The sequence below is a fragment of the Macaca nemestrina genome, chromosome 2 (assembly GCF_043159975.1).
Source record: "Macaca nemestrina isolate mMacNem1 chromosome 2, mMacNem.hap1, whole genome shotgun sequence".
Lineage (NCBI taxonomy): Eukaryota > Metazoa > Chordata > Mammalia > Primates > Cercopithecidae > Macaca > Macaca nemestrina.
Window position 1 is genome coordinate 123,423,870 of NC_092126.1, and position 13,127 is coordinate 123,436,996.

Consider the following 13,127-nt stretch of genomic DNA (forward strand, 5'->3'; position numbering starts at 1 on the left):
AGTTGATTATTCCCGCAGTCCAGTGAGACGGTTTTTCGATACTTGTTTACAGGACAAGAAATTAAGTCTTTTTTGTCTACTAGACATTCATTTATTGAGAACCAACTATTTGTCAGAAATGGTGCTGTGGGGCTACCTGGACAAATGTGACCCCTGACCTCATGGAATTTGCATTCCTGTGGAGCTCAGAGAAGTGAGTACCTAACAGTCAGTAAATTGGCTAAGTGTGCATGGAGAAAGGAGGCTTGGAAGGGGTTAAGTAACAATATAGAAAGAAAAGCAATTGTGCAGGGATTCCTAGATAATAAGCCAAAGATCCAGAATTTGAACTTCAGTCTAATTCACTGTTGATTTCACCAAGTGACATAGCCTCACAGATCCCCCATCTCTGCCTATCTCAGATTAAAAATGAACCAGAGAAAGAATAGTAGCAGTGGAATCTTTCCCATGGCCCACCTCTGTTCACTGGAGTCTGAGCATCATCTTTGGGGCAAAAGCTTTCTTTCATAGCCTGGGGAAGAACAGGAACTAAATTTCACATTCGTGGTGGGGACTACAAAGTTTCAGAACATTGCCCTTTTAAACTCATCTTTATTAATATTTTTTAAGCACACAGGTAATGAGAAAGTGCAAATACAGCCCCCTCTGGCTGCAGCAGTCAGAGAGCCAAGAAAAAACTGCATGTCATGCCATCCTATTATAATAACAGATTAAAAGGGCACAAACAGGGTACTAATTAGCAGTCATAAAAACTTGAGGCTCCAGATTGCTCATCTTCATATCTGGGCAGTAAAAGTACCATGTGCGCGGATAACATAGAAGTAAAATACCAGGGTGCAAATGCCCAGAGCTCAGCCAGCATGAGCTGAGAGAAGCAGTTGCATCCAGTGGCACATCCTACACTCTCTCAAGAATCCAAAGGCATTCAGGTGACTGCCCAAGAATTAAAAATCAGTCAGCCCAGAGAGAGGCAAGTGCCTCCTAACTCAGCAAGGGACAGCGGGAGACCTTGCCAACTTCTGATTGATCGTCTTCAATTCCCTTTCTCCAGGATGTATTCCTGTCCATGGACTCTCCCTGGATTTTATGCAGAAGGCTACTTCTGAGAAATGAGAGGGTTTTATTAGCATGCAGGGGCCAAAGTTTAGCCTGAAGGAGAGATACCTTCATCAATAAAATCTTTTTTGATTAAATTCAGTCTTTCTTCTTAGGTCTGCTCAGAGCTTGGAAAATAAGCCAGGTGTACTTTCTAACTTTTATCCCCAATTTGTTCCCTGAGGATTTCAAGGACTCTGTTGCCATCAGAGCAATCTGAAAGAGGAAAGTAAGGAGTATGCTTTCTTTAACAAGTTGTCTCTTAAATTCATACCTGAATTTGTCTCATACAAATTCAGGCTTGGACATTCACTATACTCACCTAACTTGGCCAAGTGGCTCTGTATTCTACGTTAACTATGATCCATATTTTTAAAAGTAGTCATACATAACATTTAGAGAGAACCATCTTTTAAAAAATACTCTAAACTTTGTTTTAATAAGGAGAAAAGTATATCTACATTGCATGTGAAACTGAAACTAGAAAAATTCCTTGTAGACTTTTAACTGACAACAGCTAAAAGGCCCAAATTGAAGGCAAAGCAATGATGCAGTGAATGATACAATAATCACAATCATATTCATTTTATTTGCAACATTATAATAAGGACCATATATTATTTACTGGTATATATTCTATTCACTGTACAGTGAAATATATGGGAAAAAATCAAGACCCTTCTCTTTTAAACATTAGCTCTATATCAGAAAGGAAATGGTCCATATTTATTGATTTTCCTTGAGGGATCTAGGTAAATATCTCTGGGATATGCCTGGGTCCTAGTCTCCACACCATCAGTGATACGGCTTGTCCAACGTGACCTTTAGAAAGACTCAGAGTTTGGCTTTGTGTTTCTCCTCTGTCTTAGTCTGCTTTTGCTGCTTTAACAGAATACCCGAGACTGGAAGATTTATAATAAACAGAAATTATTTAGCTCATGGTTCTGGAGGCTGGGAAGTCCCAGATCAAGGGGTAAGCCGCATCCAGCAAGGGCCTTCTTGCTATGTCATAACAAGGTGAAAGGCATCACATAGCCAGAAGAGAGGGCGAGAAGGGCTGAGCTAGTATTTACAAGAAACCTACTCCCATGATAACATCAATTCATTGGTGACAGCAGGGCCCTCATAACCTAATCACCTCTTCAAGGTCCCATCTCTCAATACTGTTGTTCTGGGGATTAAGTTTCTAACATACAAACTTTGGAAACACATTCAAACCAGAGCACCATCCTATTCTCAGTAATTTTTCCCTACTACCAGGGATGATATTCAAAGATATTCAACAATGCTTGGACATTGGCCAATCAAAATGGGACTAGACACCAGGCATCAAGAGGCAGTCCAGCCTTTCTGATGCATACTGTCTGATATCCATCCAGTCCCAATTGTTTCAAAGGTTCTGGTGATAACAGGGGCCACCTCTCCCAAATGTGCCTTCTTAACTGGATTCCTAAAAGGACAAGTCATGAATCTCTAATCATAATTCTAGCACATGTACCACAGGCCATTAGGAAAACTATTATCAGATAAATGAACCCTCCCCATACCCTCAAATTACACCATGAAGATGAGACCCTTAGCATGGTCTCTGACTCACTGGGCAACCATGGCCAAGTGATTTGCATTCTTGAGGAAAATTTACCCTCCTCACAACAGAGAGGAGGATCCCTCAAAGAGATCCTGAAAGTTCAAGTAGGAGAAGACACTACAACGTGCTTGGAATGCTTCAAAAAACAATACTTTTTAATCCTAAGACATAATTGCTAATAAATGGTTTCTTTTTTACGTAAGGTTAAAGAATTTTTAATACATACAGGCTTTGGTGCTCATTAAGAAGACACTAATTCTTCATGGGTTCATAAGCACATACATAACTAAGAATAATCTGCAGCAACAGTACAGTAAAAAATGTAAAATCCTAATGAGAGAACATACATTGGCTGGAAAAGTGTGTTGTTTTTTCTTCCTTCTTTTCTTTTGCTAATGATATTGTAATGAATTTTCTTCAGAGGGCTTATTAGTGTCTGTTTAACATTATCTCTCTCTTTCATATGAAAACTTGCCTTAGAATCTTAGGCAAAGCTTTAGGCCTTCAATGAAGATGTTATTAAAAAATAATATCTAAATGGTGCTCAAAATATCATATTACAACAAGTTGACAGCACTGTCACAGGATAGAGAGACGGGATAATATTAACTAGCAGAGATCCCAGCCTGATCTATCAGTAATTTCATTATTTCCAAGTACGAGATTAACGTCGTTGAGAGGATAAAGCCTGCAGGGTTCTGAAGACCTCATTTGGTCTAAGCAGATTATTGCCCTGTGGGGACTCCATGGTGGGAATTAGATCTGAGTTCTTGGTGGTGTCCATAGCTGGTTCTCCATTTTCCACATTCCTCATGTTGGAATGGCCATAAATATGGCCTGAGCATCAATCTGGGACTCTTTTTCAGATTGCCTGGAGGGCCAAACACTGGAATAGAAAAGGCTGCCCATGAAACTTCTGGTTCCTGCCTCACTGAGGGCTTCAAGGAAAGGCTGGGTTTAGGGTTCCTGAACACTCTGTGCTGCCTCGGTTCATTTCCTGTTGGGGAAGTTCTGAAGTTCATCTGTTACATTCCTAAGGCAAAATGCTTATGTTAACTCATATGCAAAATGGGAACCCACTTAACTATTGCCTTTTATTACTCTGAAATCAGCCAAACCAGCTTATGCATCTTAGCAGTCTTAAATCAGCGTTTCCCAAGTATGATCTTTGAAACACTATTACCAAAGAGCTGCTCAAAAGAGAGAGAGAAATTATAATAAAAATATCATAGTTCAAAGTACTTTGGAAATGCTGCTTATTATCTCTCTTCCGGAAGTTTCACGAACAATGCTAAGGTCAAAGAAGTTCTTTGATGAAGAACAGTATTTAATTTTGCTTAGCTGAGCATTTTTCAACGTTACTTGCCATAGAATTTCCTTCATTTCTCTCTCCAACACTGGCTCTCATAATCTGTTATCATTCTGAAGAACACAGAGCACACACTTCGAGAAGAGATGGCCCTAAGTTAATCAGCACCCTGCATTAGGTGGCTGCTATCAATTTTGATTTAATTGCACAAGCATGCACTCAGCATTTATGCAACATAAGGTCAGAATAAGGGTTATGTACTCTTCAAGGGTAGGTTCCCAAATTGGTGGGATATGTTCCAGCCCCTCCAAGGACTTACACACTTTCCTAAGACCTGAAAAGCTATGGTTTAAAAATAGTCGATCATTCCTTCCAGTTGTCCAGCTGGGGTCAGGTGCCAACTCTGGCAGGCAAAATATCAGGAACCAAGGAGACAAAATATGAGTAAGGCATGGCCTCTTCCTTCAAGGAGGCTACCATGGACAACTAACCACAAACCAGGAAAAGCATGATATGGAAAAGGGAGTGGTTTACTCTGCATGAAGGGCAAAGGAAGATTGGTAAAGACACAGGCTGCTAAGCGGGGCCTCAATGAGAAGGATTTCCATTGCTGAGTAGAAGAGGACAGATGGGACAGCAACCTGAGAAGCACTGAGGCTGCAAATGTGCAGGGCATGGCCTCTCTAAGCCAGCCATGCCCCCGACATCACAGATAAACCAATAGGATAAAAATTTAAGAGTTCCATGACAGAGAAAGCAAATCTTAGCCAATTTATTCACACCAGGAAGCCACTGTGCCTACATTCTGCACCTTGCTGACAGCAGGTTTGGCGTGGGCCTTTGTGTCTCCCAGCAGCAGGCATACATAGGAGTCATCTCTATGGTGGGCATCCACATAGGGCTAGGTGTGCCCTTGCCTTATGAAACATATGGGTTCTTAAAAATTGGATATTCCTGAATGTCTTGTAAGTAAAATAATTTTACATGACCATGAGGAGTGATCCATTAACAGGATCCTTTCAGCGAAGACTCTGGGGAACAAGGAATCCACATGTACCCTGAGATTTCTGTTTAGATTTTCCTGAAGAGCTGCCTTTTAGGGGACTGCTGAATTTAAAGAGATGTTAGAAAGCAGGCATAATGAAACTGCATTGTCTCCACACTAAAAAGAAAAAGATGAAAGTAAACTTAAAAGCTACAGATGCCATTTGACAATGATTTGATGTAAAATCACAGTCCATCTATAACTCAATTTAGCCAAGTCTATACCTTCTGGGATCCTTGACTTACCTAGAGACTCTGTCTAAATAGTGACCCTATATCATACAAGCTGAACAACAATGAAAGAGAGAAACTAGCAGATTTTTACATCATCAGGAGGGACATAGCTGGTCAAACAGGCAGAAAGTTTGAGCACAAGAAAGCGAGCTTTGAACCTCCTAAGCAAACTGACAAATTGCCCTCTGGAGTCCAATTCCCAGCATCAGCACCACTTTGCCACAATGGCTTGTCTCCTATCTCTCCTGCCTAATGGCTTTCCATGCCAAGGAGGGCAGTCAGTGTGATGAAAATAACCATCAACAAAGCATTTGGTGATTAGCCGTCTGCTTCTTAAAATGTAATGACGGTCAGCAAGATTGATAGGTTCTTTAGGTCATTAACAATCTATTTAACAACTGTAAATTTAAAGTGATCACTTTCCTAAGCCTTAGTGTTAAAGAGGTTAGGGGGTAGAATATATTTAGGCAGAGTTAAGGGCTGGAAAATTAAGCCAGAACACAAAAAACAAGATTACACAGAAGTATTCCTCAGAGAGTGCTGTGGAGCTATATGGAATCAGGGTATTACCAATGGTAGGGGATGTGTTTAATCACTTTTTAAAGGAAAAACAATCTTAATTAATGCCCTATGTCATAAAAATATAATTTAGGTGGGGGTGGGAAATCACTAAAGATGAAACCCAGACCAAAGTGAAGACTTGGTTCAAAATGAACCACCCACTCATCAATCATAAAAATATTACCCAACAGCAAATCAAAGAAGATGCCCTTTGGTCATATTTGGGCAGCTTGAAAACACTGATCCCTGAAAAGCGTTTTCAAACCTTACACAAAATGATAGGAAATATTTAAACTTATTTTAAATTAGAATTTTAAGTGCCATATTTAAAAAGCTGAATTCCTCACAGACACAGTCATTTTAACACACTATGTTTTACAACTATATCTATAAAACTCATAATTATGTAGTCCGTTGTGTTGGTCAGTGAATAATATTATTATGTTTATGCCATCACATTTGAACCTAACATTTTACCTGACTAAAGCTTAGCATTGGTCCATTTATTTTATTTGATGCTTATAGGACATCCAAAGGGAAATATAGCAAATTATTTCTCTGGCCTATTCATTAGTAGTACAGAGAACCAATCCCAGCTTCAAGGTGTCAACTGGTGTTGCATCCCAGGCCCCATCTACCAGTAGTTCAATAAAGAGCAAGATGGCAGGAATTAGAGGGAAATGCATCTCCCTTCAGCTTTCAGGTTTTAGACTGCTGTACATGGCTCTTTCCAACCAAGAAGAATATAAGATGAACTGATTTGGTGCAGGAAACTAAACTGGATTTATATGCTCTAACTTGGAACAAAGATCCCTCGAACTGATCCTCAAAAGCATCTCCCATTAATGGAGAAATAGGAGAATGTCCCCAAGGGTGAAAGTCTGGGACCAGCAATATGGCAACATTATAAGTTTGCTCAACGGCATTTTGTAGGAAGTGTGTTCTACCTGCCTTTGTAAAAGGAAAAAGGAAAATAAAACAAAGCAGCTGGACAATACCAGTTCCACTGATTAAAGTTCAAAGGAGACTGAAAAGTTACTTACGAGATATAGTTCAACCATTTTTTCCCCTTGCTTTCAGGCTTACTTGATGTGAACTCCCATGTGTCTATAGCAGCCCCATGATCTGCCTGGGAAGAATTCACTGCCTAATACTTGACTGGGAAGAAAAATTAGGTATTGATGGGCAAACAGTTTTCATCCCAAATGCCTCTCTGATCAAGTAGCAGTAGCTCTTGTTGAGGAGTCCAAGGCCATATTTAAACTCAGTGGAAAAGAGCAGCGTGGGCAATTAACAATGTCTGGAGAGGCATTTTAGCATAGATATTAAGAACATGGATTCTAGGTGGGGAGCAGTGGCTCATGCCTGTAATCCCAGCACTTTGGGCGGCCAAGGCAGGCAGATCACTTTAGACCAGCCTGGGCAACATGGCGAAACCCTGCCTCTACAAAAAAACACAAAAATTAGCCCGGTGTGGTGGTGCACGCCGTAGTCCCAACTACTTGGGAGTCTGTGGTAAGAGGATCACCTCAGCCCAGTGAGGTCAAGGCTGCAGTGAGCCGTGATTATACCACTGTACTCCAACCTGGGCAACAAAGTGAGACCCTTTCTCAAAAGACTAACAAACAAAATGAGCACAGATTCTAAATACATATGGATGTTTGAATCCTAGCCCTATTCCTTACCAGCACAGCAAGGTATTTAACTTCAATTTACCACATAGAAAATGATAAAATAATAATAATGACCTTATGAGGTTATTATGAACATTAAATAAATTATAGATAAGGCAACTTTCACAATGTCTAGCACATAATTTATACTTAATAAACACTAGCATCATCCCCAGGAGGACTAGTTGCCATTGTTGCTAATTGGCATTGCAGAGTAAAGTTGTGGCTTGTCTTTTGCCCATCAGGCTATCTGTGTTTCAGAATCTGTTCCTCAACTCAAGTGTAAAACTTACAAGCAGTGGTGGAGTGGAACAAGTCAAATCTATACAGTTCTTTATATGACTGAATCAGTGAATTTGATAGACTCTACCTCCAAGATGTGATGTGTTGTGATGGTGGTTTTGCAGTATGTTTGGACCATGAAAGATCAAAAAGTCTTTCAGTGATTCATATTTTCAGGGCATTGCCAAGAGATCAATTTGGTACATTATTGACTTAAAACAATCACTTGGTCTTCTCCAGACTTCCCAGGCTGCTACTAACATGCAATCCTACTTCCAACCAAACTGAATAAAGCATCAAAAGGAAACCTTGGTTTCATCCCAAGTGTTGCAAGCTGCTTTCACATATTGAAAGTTCGGCTCTACCACTAACAGGCAAGGAAACGCTTTCAAACCTGGCAGGTGAGGGGAACAGACTTCAGAACTTAGCTACACTGTCATCAGACATCAGGGGCTGGAATTAGGGCAGGGGTTCTCAACTGGTGACAATTTTGTCCCACAGGGGACATCTGACAATGTCTGGAGACATTTTTGGTTGTCACAACTGGGTGGGAGGTGTCTCTGGCATCTAGTGGGTAGAAGCCTGAATGCTACAAAGCATCTCACTATGCTCTCACTCCCCAAACTCAAATTTTCGGGTCCAAAATGTCAGTAGTGCCAAGATTGAGAAATCCTGGATCAGCACGGAACACAGATCAGTGTGGACTCATTGCTAAATGTTTTCCTCACTATACCGGAGGCTCCAGGTAAGTAGGAATCATTGTATCTTCAGGGTCTAGCACAGTGCCCAGTACTTAGCAGGGGCTCTATTAATTTTTGTGGAGTGAATGCACTATAATAGCAGGTATTAATGCAGGTCAGTTACCATTTTTTTCACAGCAGAGCAGAAATTTCTTCAATATTAAAGTCAGAAAGCAAGGTGAAAAGAGAAGACATAGCAGAACATGACTTTGCTTATTTGGGCATCTAGCACATCAGATGCTTCCAAAAAATCTGTCCCGCTTCCTGCATCCCTATCTTCCCTTGAGAAGTAACTGATGCCACATCCAGAACCTAACAATAAGTTATGTCACCTCTACCAGCACCAGCATATTTCTAGAATCCACTTGCTTCTCTCCATCCATAAAGCCTAAGCTACCATCATCAACATCTCTAATGAGTCACTTTGCTTTTGTTCTTGACCTCTAACTTCCATTCTCCACAGAGCAATAACCATATGTCCTGTTAAAGGCATTAATCAGATTATATCCCTCTTGTGTTCAAAACTTGTTAACATCCTCACGGGGGCTTAAAACATCTTACAAAGTCTGGCACCTGCTCACCGCTTTGTACTACAATCATAGTGGTCATCTTCCTATTTAACCAAATGTCCAATTCCTTTGCTCCTCAGAGCCTCTGCAATGGCCTGGGAATGCTCTTCCTCTAGATCCTTACATGGCTGGCACTTTCATGTAAATCAGGAATCAGTTTAAAGTCAACTCATCAGAGAGAAATTTTTTGACTGCACAGACTCTTCACCTGTGTAGTCAGACAAGTTTTATTGTCTTTGGATTATAAGGCACAATCTGAGAGCTCTATTTGCTCATTTATTCTTGTACACTGGCATCCCTCCCAGACTGGAGTGTCAGCTTCATGAAAACAGATAACCTGACTGTTTTGTTCTCTGCTGTGTCCCAAGCAAGCACAGTGCCTGGCACAATGTAAGAAGTCACTATATATCTGCTGAATGAATAGATAACTGAGGAATAAATGGATGAAATAAATAGTTCATATACATGAACTATTCAGAGAAAAAAGATCTCATCTAAAATAAAATGTGTTAAATGTCACTTACAAAAGAGTTTCCTAGAATTTTCAAATTAAACTCCAAGTTGCATCTTTTACTTGACTGCGATCAATTCAACATAAGATTAAAAATCAGAATAATAGAGGGTAGTTAATGTTCATCTAGCACCAAGTGTAACTCAGAAATTAAATTAACAGTTTGTTAGTATAACTCTCCCTTGTTCTTTTTATGAATACTAAATTCAAGTTCCTCCTATATTTTTTAATCTCTTACAAGCAAAGAGAAAATTAAATAATGAAATGAAAGTATAATGAAATAATTTTACTAATTCTCAATGCATAACCATAGCAATGATTTTGTAAGTTTCTAAATATGGTTCAGCAGTGTGGACCAGCATGGTATGAAAATAAATCTAAGTATGTTTTCCTTTTATAATTTTTATTACTGTGAAAGAAAATAATTAAGGTATTTAATATTCACAAGCAGTATCAGAGGCAAGAATACAAGTATGCCAATACTGACGAAACCTGGAACATAACACAAGTGTAATGTTGCTTTTTTTGGACCATGTGATATATCTGAATGCAACAAGGAAAGAAGCCAGAAATATGTTAGCAACGATTGGGAGGGTGAGTTGATGGTAGCATGTAGAGTCAAGCAAAGTTAGAGGCTGTGACGAACCATGATGAATTAGCACCCGCAGTTCCTCTTGCTCTGCCTCCTGCCCACCTTTCCAACTGCAGTTCTTATCACTCCAGCCACATCCCCAAAACTTGCAGGGTTCTAAAGTTTATATAGTCTCAGGGTATCTTTGTCCTTATTTACACCACAGCTGAGTCTAAAAGAACTTTCTGCAGTGATGGAAATGATCTAATTCTGCACTGTCTATTGCTTCTGTATCGAGAAACTGAATTTTGCAAAGCATTTAATGTTAATTAACTTAAATTTAGTCACAGGCTGCCAAATTGCACAGCACGACTCTAGACACTCTCCCTATAGTCTGCAAACTCCTGCTCATCCTTCAAGACCCAATCCAAATTTCTCTTTCTCCAGAATCCCCTTCCTCTTCCTGTTCCCTAAATAGAAGGTTTCATGGTAATGATAACCATTTATCACATTCTATTACAATTATCTTATGATATGTTGGTCCTTCTGACTAGATCAAGAATCTCTCAAGGGGACAGACTCTGCCTGGCTCATCTCTAAATACTCAGTTCCGTGCTTGGCACATGAGAATTATTTGATAAATACTTGTTGGATGCTCAAGTGAAATAATGAAGCCATCTTTAGATATGAGCAAATATAAGCATGGCTTATCAGAAAAGGGAAGGTTTTACTCCCTTTATATAAGAAGTTGCAAACCAGATACAGCTTGAGCATCCCTAATCTGAAAATCCGAAATGCTCCAAAATCTGAAACTTTTTTTTTTTTTTTGAAAGGGGTCTCGCTCTGTCACCCGGGCTGGAGTACAGTGGCACAATCTCGGCTCACTGCAATCTCTGCTTCCCAGGTTCACACCATTCTCCTGCCTCAGCCTCCCGAGTTGCTGGGACTACAGGCACCCTCCACCATGCCCAGCTAATTTTTTTTGTAGTTTTTAGTAGAGACGGAGTTTCTCTGTGTTAGCCAGGATAGTCTAGATCTCCTGACCTTGCTATCCACCTGCCTCTGTCTTCCAAAGTGCTGGGATTACAGGCGTGAGCCACCACGTCCGGCCCAAAATCTGAAATTTTTTGAGCACCGACATGATGCCACAGTTGGAAAATTCCACATGTGGTGTTATGATGGGTCACAGTAAAAATGCAATCAAAACTTTGTTTCATGGACATAGTTATTTAAAATATTATATACAATTACCTTCAGGCTATCTGTAGAAGGTCATGTAAGACATAAACAAATTTCGTGTTTGGACTCGGGTCCCATTCCCAAGATATCTCGCTATGTATATGCAAATATTTCCCAATCCAAAAAAACATCTGACAACTGAAACACTTCCAGGCCCAAGCATTTCAGATAAGGGGCGGTCAATCTGTATGACCTTCAGATTTGATAGTATTTCACCATATTTGTATATGTATGTACGCATGTATGTTTGTGTGTGTGTGTGTGTGTGTGTGTGTATTTGGTAGAAATTGCTAACCAATGTTAAAAACAGATTTCCAACATTTCTTGAAACAAATATTAGATCTGGCAATTTCAGTCCCATATTTGGGCTTGGCAACAATGAACTAGAATGTAACAAGCAGCTGCATCATTTAGATAATAAATATCCTCTACAGAGTCTTTTTTTTTTTTTTTTTTGTACTTTTAGTCCACTGTTGTTATTTATGGTCTCTGTCTTTCTCCTGTAGCCATTTGACCTTACAACACCAGACAATGAATGAAGAGACGGAAATTTCAAGTTCAGACATTGATTTCTCACTGACATTAGTAAAATAACAATAGTGACAATAATAGCTGCAACAACAATAATCATGGCTGGTAGTATTTATTGAACATGACATGCCAGGTATTATACTAGGCAATTAATACACAGTGCCAGATAGAATCCTCCTCCATGACCTAGAAAATAGCCTTAGCTTCATTTTGTCAACGAGGATACTGAGATTCTAAGGGCTAAGCTGAAAGCAAACAGAAAGGTCTTCCCCTAGTCTGCCCATCATCAGAGTCCTCATTGCCATCTCTTCATTACAAGGTGACATCCCTCCTCACCCCTCCATGTTCCTCTCAGCCTGGATTTAGACCCAGAGCACAAGACAAAGTGGGACCTTGGGCAAGTGACATAACCTTTCTGCATTTTGCTCCTTCACTCACAATGGACTTCAGAAATAAGAGCTGACATTACCTCCAGGGGCACATGCAGGCACATGAGATGATGCAGGGAAACACTGAACTTCTTAGACACTTTCACAGGTGGAAAATGATCTCATCTGAGCAGGCAGAGAATGCCTGGGCAAAGGCTGACACATCTGGAGTAGGGAGGCATGGAAAGGGCTGAACTCTCTTCACGTAAATAACGGCCTTGTGGCTTTTGCTAGCACCCACCCTCCAGGAGCCCACATCTAGGGAGAGAATGTCTTTGTGTAACAAATAGAAATTTGGCTCCCTGAGGCTTGCCTAGCTTCGTGCCAGTTAGGTGATATTGAAAGGATGCAAGTCAATGGAAGGTTTAAGAATCAGCTATTGTAGGCTGGGCACGGTGGCTCACGCCTATAATCCTAGCACTTTGGGAGGCTGAGGCGGGCAGATTGCCAGAGCTCAGGAGTTTGAGACCAGCTGGGCAATATGGTGAAACCCCGTCTCTACTAAAATACAAAAAAAAAAAAAAAAATAGCTGGATGTGGCAGCATACGCCCGTAGTCCCAGCTACTCAGGAGGCTGAGGCAGGAGAACTGCTTGAACTCGGGAGGTGGAGGTTGCAGTGAGCTGAGATGGTGCCACTGCACTCCAGCCTGGGTGAGACAGCAAGCCTCCTTCTCAAAAAACAAAAACAAAAACAAAAAAGAATCAGCTATTGCAGGCCTAGCACTATGCCAGGCCAGGAGTTGGCAAACGT

The 13,127-nt window shown here is 40.4% G+C and overlaps 1 protein-coding gene across 33 annotated transcripts in view; it reads right to left on the reverse strand.

The window, feature by feature from the left end:
• Positions 1-13,127, reverse strand: part of LOC105483059 (fragile histidine triad diadenosine triphosphatase) — a 1,492,666-nt gene that overhangs the window by 136,558 nt on the left and 1,342,981 nt on the right. The window lies entirely within an intron of this gene.